The sequence below is a fragment of the Mesoplodon densirostris genome, chromosome X, assembly GCF_025265405.1.
Source record: "Mesoplodon densirostris isolate mMesDen1 chromosome X, mMesDen1 primary haplotype, whole genome shotgun sequence".
NCBI classification, from domain to species: domain Eukaryota; kingdom Metazoa; phylum Chordata; class Mammalia; order Artiodactyla; family Ziphiidae; genus Mesoplodon; species Mesoplodon densirostris.
In genome coordinates, this window is record NC_082681.1 from 118,085,379 (window position 1) to 118,103,124 (window position 17,746).

Sequence of the window (17,746 nt, forward strand, 5' to 3'; positions counted from 1 at the left end):
TAGATGATAGGACTTAACTGATGAATTAGGGACTTCCCTGGTGGTCCAGTGGTTAAGACCCCATGCTTCCACTGCAGGGGGCGAGAATTTGATCCCTGGTTGGGGAACTAAGATCCCTCATGCTGCGTGCTTCGGCCAAAAATTTTAAAAAAAAAAGAGTTAAAAAAACCTGAAGAATTAGATGAGGGGTGTGAGAGGAAGAGCGAACATCACGGATGATGCGTCAGTAACCCGGGGAGAGGTTTCTGAGTGAGGGGAGGCTGCCTAGAGGTCTGCCAGGGCTGGCAGCACTGTCCGTGGGAAACAGTGACCTATGGAAAGTTTGTCTTGTGTCCTCTGATACTTCCCTCCGTGACCCTTCTCAATGCCACCACCTTCTCAGACTCTAATTTCCTTTTTGGCTTCTCAAGGGTCTCAACCATCCACCTCTGTCTTAGAAAGCAGTATGGCAGAAGTAGGCAGATGGTACGATTTGGAACACAAAGGGACTAGAGCTTGAATCCTGCATCTCTCCCCCCGTTTACTTGTGTGACCTGGGCAACTTGCTTCTCTGAGTATCAGTTGTTTTTCATCTATGAAATGGGATGAAAAGAGTTGTCTCATCAAATTAAAAAAACAAATTTTTTTTGGCCATGCGGCAAAGCTTGCAGGATCTTAATTCCCTGACCAGGGATTGAACCTGCACCCTCAGCAGTGAAAGCGCAGAGTCCTAACCACTGGACCGCCAGGGAATTCCCTTAATTTTTTAATGAATTTTTTTGATACTGAATAACACAGTGGATGAAAAATGCCCAGCCCAAAGCAGGCTGTCAGCAAGTTCATCCCAACTTCAATCTACCTCTCTTGTAACCCATTTGGGCTGGGAATAGACTGGCTAGCTGTTTAGTAATACACTAAGCCATGTTAAGATGTCCTGATTCTCAAAGCTGGACACATATAAAAGAAACTGGGGAGCTTTCAAAAATACTCAGGCTCACACCCTACCTCCTAGGGGCTTTGATTTGATTGGTTGGGGGATGTCAAAGAGTCATTATTACTTTTTTTTGAATTTTTGAATTTTATTTATTTTTTTATACAGCAGGTTCTTATTAGTCATCAATTTTATACACATCAGTGTATACATGTCAATCCCAATCTCCCAATTCATCACCACCCCCCCGTGGCTTCCCCCCCTTGGTGTCCATACGTTTGTTCTCTACATCTGTGTCTCAACTTCTGCCCTGCAAACCGGTTCATCCATACCATTTTTCTAGGTTCCACATACATGCGTTAATATACGATATTTGTTTTTCTCTTTCTGACTTACTTCACTCTGTATGACAGTCTCTGGATCCATCCACGTCTCAACAAATGACCCAATTTCATTCCTTTTTATGGCTGAGTAATACTCCATTGTATATATGTACCACATCTTCTTTATCCATTCGTCTGTTGATGGGCATTTAGGTTGCTTCCATGACCTGGCTACTGTAAATAGTGCTGCAATGAACACTGGGGTGCATGTGTCTTTTAGAACTATGCTTTTCTCTGGGTTTATGCCCTGTAGTGGGATTGATGGATCATATGGTAATTCTATTTTTAGTTTTTTAAGGAACCTCCATACTGTTCTCCATAGTGGCTGTATCAATTTACATTCCCGCCAACAGTGCAAGAGGGTTCCCTTTTCTCCACACCCTCTCCAGAATTTGTTGTTTATAGATTTTCTGATGATGCCCATTCTAACTGGTGTGACGCGATACCTCACTGTAGTTTTAATTTGCATTTCTCTAATAATTAGTGATGTTGAGCAGCTTTTCATGTGCTTCTTGGCCATCTGTATGTCTTCTTTGGAGAAATGTCTATTTAGGTCTTCTACCCATTTTTGGATTGGGTTGTTTGTTTTTCTGATATTGAGCTGCATGAGCTGCTTGTAAATTTGGGGGATTAATCCTTTGTCAGTTGCTTCATTTGCAAATATTTTCTCCCATTCTGAGGGTTATCTTTTCGTCTTCTTTGTAGTTTCCTTTGCTGTGCAAAAGCTTTTAAGTTTCATTAGGTCCCATTTGTTTCTTTTTGTTTTTATTTCCATTACCCTAGGAGGTGGATCAAAAAAGATCTTGCTGTGATTTATGTCAAAGAGTGTTCTTCCTAAATTTTCCTCTAAGAGTTTTGTAGTGTCCGGTCTTACATTTAGGTCTCTAATCCATTTTGAGTTTATTTTTGTGTGTGGTGTTAGGCAGTGTTCTAATTTCATTCTTTTACATGTAGGCATTAGTCCAGTTTTCCCAGCACCACTTATTGAAGAGACTGTCTCTTCTCCATTATATATCCTTGCCTCCTTTGTCATAGATTAGTTGAGCATATGTGCCTGGGTTTATCTCTGGGCTATCTATCCTGTTCCATTGATCTGTATTTCTGTTTTTGTGCCAGTACCATATTGTCTTGATTACTGTAGCTTTGTAGTATAGTCTGAACTCAGGGAGTCTGATTCCTCCAGCTCCGTTTTTTCCCTCAAGACCGCTTTGGCTATTCGGGGTCTTTTGTGTCTCCATACAAATTTTAAGATTTTTTGTTCTAGTTCTATAAAAAATGCCATTGGTAATTTGATAGGGTTTACATTGAATGTGTAGATTGCTTTGGGTAGTATAGTCATTTTTACCATATTGATTCTTCCAATCCAAGAACATGGTGTATCTCTCCATCTGTTTGTATCGTCTTTAATTTCTTTCATCAGTTTCTTATAGTTTTCTGCATACAGGTCTTTTATCTCCCTAGGTAGGTTTATTCCTAGGTATTTTATTCTTTCTGTTGCAATGGTAAATGGGAGTATTTCCTTAATTTCTCTTTCAGCTTTTTCTTCATTAGTGTATAGGAATGAATGCAAGAGATTTCTGTGCATTAATTTTGTATCCTGCAACTTTACCAAATTCATTGATTAGCTCTAGTAGTTTTCTGGTAACATATTTAGGATTCTATATGTATAGTATCATGTCATCTGTAAACAGTGACAGTTTTACTTCTTCTTTTTCAATTTGTATTCCTTTTATTTCTTTTTCTTCTCTGATTGCCATGGCTAGGACTTCCAAAACTATGTTGAATAATAGTGGCGAGAGTGGACATCCTTGTCTTGTTCCTGACTTAGAGGAAATGCTTTCAGGTTTTCACCATTGAGAATGATGTTTGCTGTGGGTTTGTCGAATATGGCCTTTATTATGTTGAGGTAGGTTCCCTCAATGCCCACTTTCTGGAGAGTTTTTATCATAAATGGGTGTTGAATTTTGTCAAAAGCTTTTTCTGCATCTATTGAGATGATCATATGGTTTTTCTTCTTCAATTTGTTAATATGGTGTATCACATTGATTGATTTGCGTATACTGAAGAATCCTTGCATCCCTGGGATAAATCCCACTTGATCATGGTGTATGATCCTTTTAATGTGTTGTTGGATTCTGTTTGCTAGTATTTTGTTGAGGATTTTTGCATCTGTATTCATCAGTGATATTGGTCTGTAATTTTCTTTTTTGTAGTATCTTTGTCTGGTTTTGGTATCAGAGTAATGGTGGCCTCATAGAATGAGTTTGGGAGTGTTCCTTCCTCTACAATATTTTGGAAGAGTTTGAGAAGGATGGGTGTTAACTCTTCTCTAAATGTTTGATAGAATTCACCTGTGAAGCCATCTGGTCCTGGACTTTTGTTTGTTGGAAGATTTTTTAAAATAAATTTATTTATTTATCTATTTTTGGCTGCGTTGGGTCTTCGTTGCTATGTGTGGGCTTTCTCTAGTTGCGGCGAGCAGGCTCCTTCTCATTGCGTTGACTTCTCTTGTCGTGGAGTACCAGCTCTAGGCACGCATGCAGGCTCTGTAGTTGTGGCACATGGGCTTAGTTGCTCCGCGGCATGTGGGATCTTCCCGGACCAGGACTTGAACCCACGTCCCCTGCATTGACAGGCGGATTCTCAACCACTGAGCCACCAGGGAAGCCCTGTTGGAAGTTTTTAAATCACAGTTTCAATTTCATTATTTGTGATTGTTCTGTTCATATTTTCTATTTCTTCCTGGTTCAGTTGTGGAAGGTTATACCTTCGTAAGAATTTGTCCATTTCTTCCAGGTTGTCCATTTTATTGGCATAGAGTTGCTTGTAGTAGTCTCTTAGGATGCTTTTTGTATTTCTGTGGTGTCTGTTGTAACCTCTCCTTTTTCATTTCTAATTTTATTGATTTGAGTCCTCTCCCTCTTTTTCTTGATGAGTCTGGCTAATGGTTTATCAGTTTTGTTTATCTTCTCAAAGAACCAGCTTTTAGTTTTATTGATCTTTGCTATTGTTTTCTTTGTTTCTATTCCATTTATTTCTGCTTTGATCTTTATGATTTCTTTCCTTCTACTAACTTTGGGTTTTGATTGTTCTTCTTTCTCTAGTTCCTTTAGGTGTAAGGTTGGATTATTTATTTGAGATTTTTCTTGTTTCTTGAGGTAGGCTTGTATTGCTATAAACTTCCCTCTTAGAACTGCTCTTGCATCCCATAGGTTTTGAATCATCGTGTTGTCACTGTCATTTGTCTCTAGGTATTTTTTAAAATATTTATTTATTTATTTATTTTTGGCTGTGTTGGGTCTTCATTTCTGTGCGAGGGCTTTCTCTAGTTGTGGAGAGCGGGGGCCACTCTTCATCGCGGTGTATGGGCCTCTCACCGTTGCAGCCTCTCTTTGCGGAGCAGAAGCTCCAGACACGCAGACTCAGTAGTTGTGGCTCACGGGCCTAGTTGCTCCGCGGCATGTGGGATCTTCCCAGACCAGGGCTCAAACCCGTGTCCCCTGCATTGGCAGGCATATTCTCAACCACTGCGCCACCAGGGAAGCCCTGTCTCTAGGTATTTTTTGATTTCCTCTTTGATTTCTTCAGTGATCTCTTGGTTATTTAGTAATGTATTGTTTAGCCTCCACGTGTTTGTGTTTTTTACATTTTTTCCCCTGTAATTCATTTCTAATCTCATAGCGTTGTGGTCAGAAAAGATGCTTGATATGATTTCAATTTTCTTTAATTTACTGAGGCTTGATTTGTGACCCAAGATGTGATCTATCCTGGAGAATGTTCCATGTGCACTTGAGAAGAAGGTGTAATCTGCTGGTTTTGGATGGAATGTCCTATAAATATCAATTAAATCTATCTGGTCTACTGTGTCATTTAAAGCTTCTGTTTCCTTATTTATTTTCATTTTGAATGATCTGTCCATTGGTGTAAGTGAGGTGTTAAAGTCCCCCACTATTATTGTGTTACTGTCGATTTCCTCTTTTATACCTGTTACCAGTTGCCTTATGTATCGAGGTGCTCTTATGTTGGGTGCATATATATTTATAATTGTTATATCTTCTTCTTGGATTGACCCCTTGATCATTATATAGTGTCCTTCCTTGTCTCTTGTAACATTCTTTATTTTAAAGTCTATTTTATCTGATATGAGTATTGCTCCTCCAGCTTTCTTTTGATCTCCATTTGCATGGAATAGCTTTTTCCATCTCCTCACTTTCAGTCTGTATGTATCCCTAGGTCTGACGTGAGTCTCTTGTAGACAGTATATATATATATGGGTCTTGTTTTTGTATCCATTCAGCAAGCCTGTGTCTTTTTGGTTGAAGCATTTAATCCATTCACGTTTAAGCTAGTTATCGATATGTATATTCCTATGACCATTTTCTTAATTGTTTTGGGTTTGTTTTTGTAGGTCCTTTTCTTCTCTTGTGTTTCCCACTTAGAGAAATTCCTTTAGCATTTGTTGTAGAGCTGGTTTGGTGGTGCTGAATTCTCTTAGCTTTTGCTTGTCTGTAAAGCTTTTGATTTCTCCATCAAATCTGAATGAGATCCTTGCCGGGTAGAGTAATCTTGGTTGTAGGTTCTTCCCTTTCATCACTTTAAGTATATCGTGCCACTCCCTTCTAGCTTGTAGAGTTTCTGCTGAGAAATCAGCTGTTAACTTTATGGGAGTTCCCTTGTATGTTATTTGTCATTTTTCCCTTGCTGCTTTCAATAATTTTTCTTTGTCTTTAATTTTTGCCAATTTGATTACTATGTGTCTCGGCATGTTTCTCCTTGGGTTTATCCTATATGGGACTTGCTGCACTTCCTGGACTTGGGTGGCTATTTCCTTTCCCATATTAGGGAAGTTTTCGACCATAATCTCTTCAAGTATTTTCTCTGGTCCTTTCTCTCTCTCTTCTCCTTCTGGGACCCCTATAATGCGAATGTTGTTGTGTTTAATGTTGTTCCATAGGTCTCTTAGGTTGTCTTCATTTCTTTTCATTCTTTTTTCTTTATTCTGTTCCACAGCAGTGAATTCCACCATGCTGTCTTCCAGGTCACTTATCCATTCTTCTGCCTCAGTTATTCTGCTATCGATTCCTTCTTGTGTAGTTTTCATTTCAGTTATTGTATTGTTCATCTCTGTTTGTTTGTTCTTTAATTCTTCTAGGTCTTTGTTAAACATTTCTTGCATCTTCTCGATCTTTGCCTCCATTCTTTTTCTGAGGTCCTAGATCATGTTCACTATCATTATTCTGAATTCTTTTTCTGGAAGGTTGCCTATCTCCACTTCATTTAGTTGTTTTTCTGGGGTTTTATCTTCTTCCTTCTTCTGGTACATAGCCCTCTGCCTTTTCATCTTGTCTGTCTTTCTGTGAACGTGGTTGCTGTTCCACAGGCTGCAGGATTGTAGTTCTTCTTGCTTCTCCTGTCTGCCTTCTGGTGGATGACGCTATCTAAGAGGCTTGTGCAAGTTTCCTGATGGGAGGGACTCGTGGTGGGTAGAGTTGGCTATTGCTCTGGTGGGCAGAGCTCAGTAAAACTTTAATCCACTTGACTGCTGATGGGTGGGGCTGCATTCCCTCCCTGTTGGCTGTTTGGCCTGAGGCGACCCAACACTGGAGCCTACCCGGCTCTTTGGTGGGGCTAATGGTGGACTCTGGGAGGGCTCACCCCAAGGAGTACTTCCCAGAACTACTGCTGCCAGTGTCCTTGTCCTCACGGTGAGACACAGCCACCCCCCGCCTCTGCAGGAGACCCTCCAACACTAGCAGGTAGGTCTGGTTCAGTCTCCTATGGGGGTCACTGCTCATTCCCCTGGGACTCAATGCGCACACTACTTTGTGTGTGCCCTCCAAGAGTGGAGTCTCTGTTTCCCCCAGTCATCGAAATCCTGCAATCAAATCCCACTAGCCTTCAAAGTCTGATTCTCTAGGAATTCCTCCTCCCGTTGCCGGACCCCTAAGTTGGGAAGGCTGACGTGGGGCTCAGAACCTTCACTCCAGTGGGTGGACTTCTGTGGTATAAGTGTTCTCCAGTTTGTGAGTCACCCACCCAGCAGTTATGGGATTTGATTTTATTGTGATTGCACCCCTCCTACCGTCTCATTGTGGCTTCTCCTTTGTCTTTGGATGTGGGGTATCTTTTTTGGTGAGTTCAGTATCTTCCCGTTGATGATTGTTCGGCAGTTAGTTGTGATTCTGGTGCTCTCACGAGGGGGAGTGAGTGCACGTCCTTCTACTCAGCCATCTTCAAGAGTCATTATTTTTTTTTTTTCTTTTTGCGGTATGTGGGCCTCTCACTGTTGTGGCCTCTCCCGTTGCGGAGCACAGGCTCCGGATGCGCAGGCCCAGCGGCCATGGCTCACGGGCCCAGCCGCTCCGCGGCATATGGGATCCTCCCAGACCGGGGCACGAACCCGTATCCCCTGCATCGGCAGGCGGACTCTTAACCACTGCGCCACCAGGGAGGCCCAAGAGTCATTATTTTTAAAAGCTCCCCAGGTAGTTATAATGAGCAGCTAGGTTTGAGATCCCCTGTTAAATTGGTAGACAGTTTTAATTTAATTAATGACCATCAAGTAGGCACTAGCACTTCTAGAAAAATCTTGGGGCTTGTAAAGATTTACCCCAAGATGGAGTTACTTGAAGAGCTGAGGGCTTTTCTATTTAAAGAAAAGAGTCCTTCAGTAGCTAATATTTACTGCGTACTTACTATGTGTCAGACAGTGTTCTAAATTCCCTTTCTCTCCCTCTCTCTCCCTCCCTTCCTTCCTCTTGCTCTCCCTCTCCCTCTGTCTCTCTGTCTCTCTTTCCCTCTCTCTCATCTACCTGTTTCACTACTATGGCTGACATTGGCGAGGACCCCTTCGTAGACCCTGAATTCCTCTATGGGGAGCTCCCATTTAAGACCTCTTCAGCGGCTTCCTGTAGGACTCAGGGTGAAGAGCAAAACTTTAATAAGGTTGTTCTCTCTCTCTTTCTCTCTCTCTCTCTTTCTTTCTTTCCTCACCTTAACTGCATTGGCTTTCTTTCTGTTCCTTAAAGATCCCATCTTCCCTGCCCCCTCAGGACCTTCACACATGCTATTTTCTCCAGCCTGCTTCCTTTACATCCCCTTTGCCTTGAAATTCTGACTTCTGATATTGTTCAGATCCACCTTTTGTAGGTAGCTACCTGTTTTCCTGCTTGTCTAATATGTGTCTTCCACACTCTACTGTAAGGTCTGCAAAGGCAGGGACACATCTCTTTTGCTGGCCGTTGAATCCCCAGTACCTCGCCCAGCACGAGAGTATTTGTTGAGTAAGTGCAATGGTGAATGTGTCTTCCCTAAGTGCTAGACTCGGCCAGGAGTGGACTATGGGTGCGGACGGATTCCAGCACCAGCCTCCGAGAGGACTCCAAGTGACGGTCCTCTTCCAACATGAGTCCTTGCCGCTAAATCCAGTCAAGTGGTCACTCTAGGCCACCCTTCCTTATGACCTCAGTGCACTTTTCTGTTATCTGGCCGTGGTCAGGGCCATGAAGTGGCTTCAGTCATGTTGAACCTCACACAGAAAGGGTTGGAATCTTAAGCTGTTCTTTCCAAGAGACTCCTCCGCTTCTATGTTAATTCCTAGCTGTGAATTGATCCATGGGCTGAGGAGTGGGGACCATTTGTCCAGCAGTATCACCAGTGTCTTTGCTAGGGCGCCTGACTCAACTCTGCCGGTCCAGGCCCCGATTTAGTCAAGGTGTGTCATTATCGAAGGCTTTACTGGCCTATTGGTCAAAAGCGAGGTTATACTGATAGCAATATATAATATGGCTTTGGTGCCTGCCCCTACCTCCTATGGGGGAATGTGTGGTGCATTTAGAAAACAAAGCTCTAAAGTCATTTTTATTCCCCCATTCCCAAGTATGAGACCTTTCATTTTTCAAGTCTGTGGGGCAGAAAGACCCATACACATCACTGAAAACATTTGCCGAGTGATTTTAGCGGAGTGTCCCTCATAAGCAGACCTCGAGACAAGATATGGATGCAAGTAGTTTCTTTGGGAGCCATCCCGGAGAGCACTGGTGGGAAAGGGGCAGAGTGAGACGTGGAAGGGAAGGAAGCCAATACAGAGACGAGCTCACGAGAACCTTACTGCTGTGGGTGACTGACCGTCAGTGGCTTCTGCAAGATTGTGTACAACATGCCTCAGAGTTGTTCCACCCAAGGGGTAAGGAAGCTGGGGTGTGTATCCACCCACTCCCATCCTTCATTGACTGACAGCCACTGGGGGCAGCGTTAACTGCTAGCCCTTCAGGCCTTCCCCATGCGTGGACAGAGCATGCTTCCATGGCTGGAGAGGCCTTTCAGGCAGTGGGCCACAGGGACTTGCCTTGAAAGCCACAGGCATGTAAGAGGATAATGGATGTCAAGAGGATGTGGCAGGGTGCCAACAGCCTCTGTCATATCTGCTCTACTGAGGATCTCTCTGTGTGTCATGCTGCGAGGAGTGGCAAAAATAAAAGTTAAATATTTTGCTGGAGGCTCATGGGTTCAAACTGTTGATAATTCAGGCAGATATATAGGACATATCATATAGAGTAAATGTTCAGGACATATGCATACCTTCAGCAAATACAAACAAGTAGATACATTACGAAGGAATGTACCCTGAATGCAAAGTGAGTTGGCACTAGCTCCCTTCCCTTCTGTAGATAAACTTGCAGGATTTGGGTCGGGGGGGCAGATTTAAGGAATATCAGAGACATCACAAAACAATTGCCAGAAAAGTGTGCATCCTTACATTTATATACTTTACATATAACTTTCCAGCAACTAACAGGGAACATATGAGTGGATTCAAACTGATAAATTTATCAAACGATATTTTTTCTTCCTGTTTGCTGCAAGTTTAAGAGCTGTCACACTGAATGTAAGTTGTCCTATAAATTAGGGGTTAGCCCTACTTGAAAGGCATATAATGAAGAAGAGCTGAGAAGAATACTGGTAAATAATGGAGAAAATATTGCTGTGCAGAGCTCTAGATGTGTGAAGATGTGGGTCGTGTGTGGTGGAGGCTAGGTGGGCGTAAAGACTGGAATTGAAGATGAGCCAGCAGCCAGCCTAAGAGATTGGTAAATACAACAGAACTATTGTGAAACATTCGTCTTATCCTCTGTTTCCTTCGTATGATTTCATGTGTTTCCCACCCTCCCCCCCGCCAGCTGAAAGGTAAACCGAATCAGGGGCTGTTAACTCAAACAATTATTTATCAGGGTTAAGACCTTATCCTGCCACACAAATGTCAGCTGGAAGTGTAAGACAAAAAATACATATTTGCTTTGGCTGCCTTGTATTTTGCTTTGGGTTTGACTGAAAACCATTAGCATTTATTCCCAACTCCCCCCACTGCCTCTAAATCACTGAGCCAAGACTGGTTTTATTTTCTTGAGGTCATATTAGCTCTGGCCATGAGGGGCTCAGTGATGCTCAGAAAGGGAAGCTAAATGCTGCAGTCAACATCTGCTAGAGTTCAGTTTTAAAGTATTCATCTCCATTCATTGCATTAATAATTTCTAGAAGTGATCTTTTTTAAAACCAAAGTTATTTATTTAGGGAATCACCCTCCTACGTTTCTTGAAATATTTGTTGGTTAATATTTAATGAAAATACAACACAACCAAAACACTAGAGAGATAAAGATACCCTACAGATATAACAACATTATTATGGCATTCGTGTGTAAAAACCAATACTAAAGAGTTTCCAGTTTTCTAAATGAGTTTTTAGCTTGAATTTGTTTCTGGGCTATGATCTCTGCTGGGGTGGAAGATGTTTAGTCCGGTTTTGAAAGTACATTTGCTGGTGAGGTTGTTCAATGTCAAGGGTTGGGAACCTTTTCCTAAGCCCTGGGCTTAGGTTCTGTTTACTTGGCTCCTGTGTGGGCTGACTGTGTCCTCATGCCAGAGTATAGGCACAATTACATGTGTGGCCTCTAATTCTTGTGAGGGTTGGTAGCTCGTGTGCCCCTCCCATGACTGGCTGGGGAGGGCAGCCTTTGAAAGGAATGGTGACAGAAGTATGGTCGTATATGGTCTAGCATCATTACAGATCACCACTATTGACACCTGTGTGGTAGGTGGATTGACCAGTGGGGCTCATGGGTAAAGGAACTCCTTGAAGACTCCCATAGATCTCTTCCATTGCAGCTACCTTTAGATGCACACAGTATGCCCTTGTAAGACGGCCCAAAAACCACATTACAGTTAAAGGAGGAAGAATGGCAGAAAGAATAATGGTGGGGAATGGCAATATTATCAGAGTCACCTCTACAGCTTCCAAAAATCACGTATTGATCCTTTCCCCAGTCCCTCACCAGCAATGCAAAACTCCCCTTTCTTTCTTCATTGACAGTCGCTGCCTTGGTGAGAATATCAATTAGGATCTAGTCAAGAAAAAAGAAACTACACTAGGAATTTACATGGAAGGGATTTAATACAGGAATTGGTTACACGGGTGTTGGAAGGCTAGCGAACAAAAGGAGAAGCCTAGGGAGGCCCTAGATGAACAGCTGCAGGAGCTGTTCCCACCCTGGGCTGGGAGGACAAGAGGGACAAGGGGTGTCTTAGAGCCCAGGGGCTTGGAAATGGAGCAGGTTGTGACTGGTGCCTGGACCTCCGTGGAGCAGATGCCCTGCTGCTGGTACTGGGGCCAGTAAGGGGGTAATCCAGTGGATGCTCTGATGGCCTAGGTAGCATGGCCCAGGGAGTGAGGGAGCACAGATGACTGATCCTCCAGCCGCTCCTGGCACCTCTCAGGGTGCAGGGTGAGGCTGCTGTTGGAGTGATGCTGACAGAGACTGGGAAAGAAGTAGGAAGTCCCCTTTCCCCTCCTCCCACGTTCCAGTTTTCTCTAGGAGCTCCTCCACGTTCAGTCTCCCCCTGGCAAAACTGGACAGGAAACCAGCTAGCAAGGGTGCTGGGAAATTGTGGCTTGCAGAGTTCCAGCTCCAGGCTCACAGAAGGGTGATCTTAGAGCTGAGAGGTAATAGGTAAAGGACAGTCACAGTGACCCTCTATCACCAGTAGAAGTGGGCCTTTGTCCTTGACCCTGGTCTCTGCTTTCCATTCCCTCCCTCTATCCTGGCCATGAATAACTCCCCAGCCTGGCTTGTCCCTTGCTTGGTTCTCCTGGAAGGATGTTGCACAAAATGAAGACGCGAGGGGCTTTGGTTTCTATTTCATGTCAGCAATATTTTCTCCACTCCTGCACTTCCGGAGGACCTGCCGAAGCTTTGCATGTTTAATTGAATGCAATAATATCAATTCGACTTGACTTTAAAATATATCATTAATTTGAACAAGATTGAAGAATATTGAGGCTTGAGAGAGACCAGGAATGAAAACAAACACATCAGAAAAGTTCAACTCAAGCAATTGATAAATGCATCTCCCTCATAATTCCTTTTAAAGTACTTTGCTGTTTACAAGTCAAAACATTCTTATTCTGATGAATTTGAGAGATTTAATGAGGTCTTAAAACGGCATGGACATAGATACACTACCAAACGTAAAATAGATAGCTAGTGGGAAGCAGCCGCATAGCACAGGGAGATCAGCTCGGTGCTCTGTGACCGCCTGGAGGGGTGGGATGGGGAGGGTGGGAGGGAGGGAGACGCAAGAGGGAAGGGATATGGGAACAGATGTATATGTATAACTGATTCACTTTGTTGTAGAGCAGAAGCTAATGCACCACTGTGAAGCAATTATACTCCAATAAAGATGTAAAAAAAAAAAAGCAAAAAAAGAAATTGTCCTGGTTCACTTTTTTTTTTCTGGTTCATTTTTCAATAAACCAGCAAGCTGTAAGGTTCCCTTTGATCCATGTATGCAAATTGATCTTTGAGGCTGATGCAGGTGACAATGGAATTTTCCAACTGCACAGCAGTATATGCTTAATTATACATGGTATTGTTAGAGACACCCATTTTTCATGGAATTATGAAGGTTTCATAACTTTGGCAAAGTCATTTAGTGAAAGCAGTGCTGAGATTGTAGCACTGATATTCTAAGTAACATCTCTAGTCATCAGTGGTTGGGCTTTATGGGGGCTTTAAATTTGTGCTAAATAACTCCTCTTATGTCTGAGGGTATGTGCTTTATTAAAAACAGTTTCTATTTGTCAGTGAAAGTTTTTGATAAGATAAGCCGACTCAGTGGCTGATGTCATAAGGTACCTTCCAGCAATTAGCATGCTTTACTTTAGGAAATATTTGGGGAAGGAAGGAAAGAAGTAGAGAAAAAGTTTATGGGGAGAAGGATAAGTATTTAGGTTGATTATATGTTTAAACAATTATTTTGTGAAGTGCTGGAGCTGCTAAGCTCTTTTTTTGTGTGTCTGGAACTCATGGGCATTGATTTCATATCAAGGAAATTGGAACCAATGCCTAAATAAGATCACTCCACGCGCTAATTTTTTAGGTTTATGCCCTGAGTTCCCTCAATCTATATCATTTTTGGAGTGTTTACTCATTTTTCCTTATCCCCTGTCCTGGGCACATATATTTCTTCAGTATTCTCTTGAATCTGCAAAGACTGTCACTTTTCTGCTGGTCTGGCAAGCATCATGCTTTTTTTTTTTTCTATTTTAATTGGATTTTCTCAGAATGATGGAAACAATGGTCGCACATGGTTTGGGGTCAGGGTATTCCTCCATTCACTTCAAATTGTCTCAGTACCACAGATTTCCTTGTATATAAATTAGGTACTTCTGAAAACAGGATGCAGTCTTCGAGACCTACAGCTATGCTTAATTATAATACCTTATATTTGCATAATGTTTTAAAGTGCATTGTCTCCTATAAGGGCTCTTAACTCATTATATTTTAATTGTATTGTTTACAGGTCTGTCTCTCTGAAGGCCAGAAATATATGTATTTCTCATGTGGCAGGCCCGGTGCCTGGCGTATAATTAGTGCTTTAATAACCATGTGTTGAATACGGGGAACATTTTCTACTAGTTTTACTCACAACATTGTCATGAGGATTAGATGAATCATTAGATGGAAAAACCCTGATCACTGAGCCTGATACATAGATGGCTCTAAGTAAGTGTTTTGGAATTAAGTAACAACTTTGTGATACAGACAGGATACTTGAAAGGGGTGGAGCCCTGGGATGCAAGTCCTCAGCTTCTTAAAGTGAGAAATTTTCCATCCTACCCACAGATTCTCACATAGACCCATAGCCAGAAGAGCGGAGAAAGGCTATTCCACTGGTTCTCTAAATAAATTCAATGATTTACTTGAACGAATATATCTATATGAGACCATATGACATATGCATGACAACAGAAGGGGAGCAGTGGTGAAAGGATTTCAAAATAATGGATAATCCCTGAAAACACTTATTCCTCCTAGAAATGCAAGATAAGATAAGGGTAACAGATTTACCTTTATTGTTAAATTTTGATTATAGTTGTAGCAGACTGCAGTGGAGTCTCTGTGGGTGGATGTTTAATGATGAGTTTTTGACTGTAAGCTCTAGCAGGCCAGCTCCTATCATGATCAGCACTGTTTCCTTAGTGCCTAGCACAGTGCCTGGAATATGGTAGGTACTGTCGTAGACTGCGTTCATGGGCTCAATTCTTCACTCCTCCCATATCCATATCCTTTGCCATCTGACTTTGCAGTTTGTCCCATTAAAGAGGAGGAATCTATTTTCCTGCCTCTTGGCTTTGAGTTTGGTTATGTGACTTTCTTTGGCCGATGGAATATTCGTGGGTCAAAGGCTTGGAGGGCTGACCAAAAGCTTGGAAAATACTTGAAAATGAGGCTTATCTTCCTGTACCTCTACTATTGCCATGAGAGGTACATGCCTGGGCTCACTGTCCAGCCCCAGGAGGAGGAGGATGAGAGACATGGAGAAGAGCTGTACCACCACAGCCAAGCCCCAGCCAGGCCAGCCAGGCCATAGCTGAGACCAGCAGAATTGACCAGCGGAGCCCATCCTGAATTATCTACCCCTCAACCAACACATAAATTTGTGAGAGTATAATGACTATTGTTTAAAGCCACTTAGTTTGGGGTGTTTTTTGTAGTTTTTTTGTGGCAATGGCTAACTGGTTTGTTAAAAGAATAAATGTATAAGTGATATTGCATGGCCACCTTTTCTTAGGTACTTACTTTATCTAGCATCACTCCTCAGAAGAAGCTTTGAGGCAATGAAACATGGAAGAAAGTGCCCAGAACTGTGAATTAGGAGGTCCAGGTTTTAATAGTGGCTCTGCCAACCTTGAGTGGCTTCACTGAGACACATCTATAAAGTGAGGATAATTGTACCAAATACTTCTCTTGGCAGTTTCATAGGGAGGGTATGAAGATGAAAAGAGATGGTAGACTTTGAAAAACTGAATGTCCTCTACTACTATTGTTACTAGGTTTTATCATAATGACCAATATATCTGACCTCATCAGAGAATGAGATATTTCACAAAAGAACATTTTTCGGAAAATATAAGTTTATGTGTGTAAATGCCATTACATTTATTTTTACTTTTCGTAGCCTTCTTAAACATAGTATTTTGACATGATCATTACTTCTTCCTAATGACCTGGGATTATAATTTTTAGCAGCAATAGTTTTGTCACTTCATCAACTCCATTGTAAAATAGGGAAGGGTCTAAGGTGACCTCCAATAACCTCCAGTGTCCTTTCTTGTTCTAATATTGTAATATATTTAGGGGCTGTTGAAGCATGGAGGACTCAGATGGTCCAGTCACTGAATGTCCACCCTCACCCTACTGCTCTGCTTGGACACTTCTACTTCTTCTGCCTGCTCTGCTGATCTCTTGTTCCTTGCCACTGGTAGACTTTCTTTAGCTCTCAATGAGTTCTGTATCTAATCCATTGCTGTTTTTCACACATATAGTTATCTGGAGGAGACCAGTGGTATCTGTACATATTTCTAACATTATTCATTTCAAAGCTCTTTGGGGCATCTGTGGTGCCCAAATGTCCTTTAAACTAATTTTGAGGTCCCCTGGGTTACAACTGGCTGAGGCTGCTGCAAGTCAGACCTCTGAGTAGGCGAGGTTTTCTTGAACTGTTGGCCTCCCATCCACAGCTGTGCGTTAGTATAGTCTTGAGTGTGTACTCAATTCATCTGTCTCCCTTCACTCCACATTGCTTTATATGCTTTGTAGGGAAAACAAAGCCAACTTTTCAGATGCCTACTTTGCGTCCCTTCTGCCTATCTCCTATTCTGCCTTCAGATGGAGGGCAATATTTTACATCCCACCTCATGGCGATAAACGTGGACAAGTTGATCATGGTGAGGCACTTCTAATGTGTGGTCCAATGAAGGTTCTCTTGCATCAGTTATATCACATGGTGTAGTGGAAAGAATACAAACGTAGATTCAGATAGACATGGACTCATATATTGACTTTGCCACCTGTTAACCGTTCCATCTTTCCAGGTGTGCAATGAAAAACCTCTAAGTTGTAGTTTTTCCATCAGTAAAATGAGGTTAATCATAGTTCCTACTTTTCGTCCTGTTTTGAGGCTTAAACAAGGTTTAAGAAAGTAAGAAAGTGTATCACAGTGACGGGCAGATGTAAGAATTTAATAAAAGGTATCATCGTTCATCTCATTATTAATATATATTAATCATAGGAATTTGTAAGATATGCAACAGCATAAAGAAAACTTAAAAATAACAGAATTCTACCACTTACAGAACTATTGTTAATATATAGACTTATGTATATTGTGTGTGTATGTGTATGTGGGAGGGGTGTGTTTACCTGTCCCACTCCATATTACTGTATAAAATGGGCATTTCCCAAAGAAACTCTGATTAGAACCTCAGACTTTGGACCTCATTTGGGGTTTCCCAGACCTGATTTTGGAGGAAAGTATTGACACATTTTCTAAGCAAGTATCTTCCCAAAGGACTGGAGGGAAGGTTCATAGTAAAATTATATACAGCATTTAAAAGCCTCATTTCTTCCAGATAATTTAGCTCAGTTCAATGACATTTTCTAAGCACGTGCTACATGGAATACACATAGCCATTTCTACGTTTATCCTAGATAAAACATCAAGAGTAAAAATGCTCTAAATTTGCTTTTTGCAGGGCTGTATGTCCAAAGGTCAGTAATTTTCCTGGATGGGATGGTAGGAATTATCTGTACAGAATAGTTAGGCTTTTTGATAAGGGACTGCTATTTTTCCCTCGGAGATACCCCACAGAATAGGCAGCCAGAAATCAAGTTAAATGCTCCAAAATGTCAGAGCTTCAGTTGACAAAGAAATCATTTTAGAGTCATGGTGTGAAGTGCAAAGTAGGCTTTCCGTGAAATTTTGACTAGAACTCACATCTGAGAACAAAAGGCACCGAGTCCCCTGCGTTTTGAGTTCAGGGAATTGCCAGTCTGTAGGAACAGTCACCTCCCTCCGGAGTCTGCCTGCTAAGAGGCCCCGTTTCAGCAGAACAC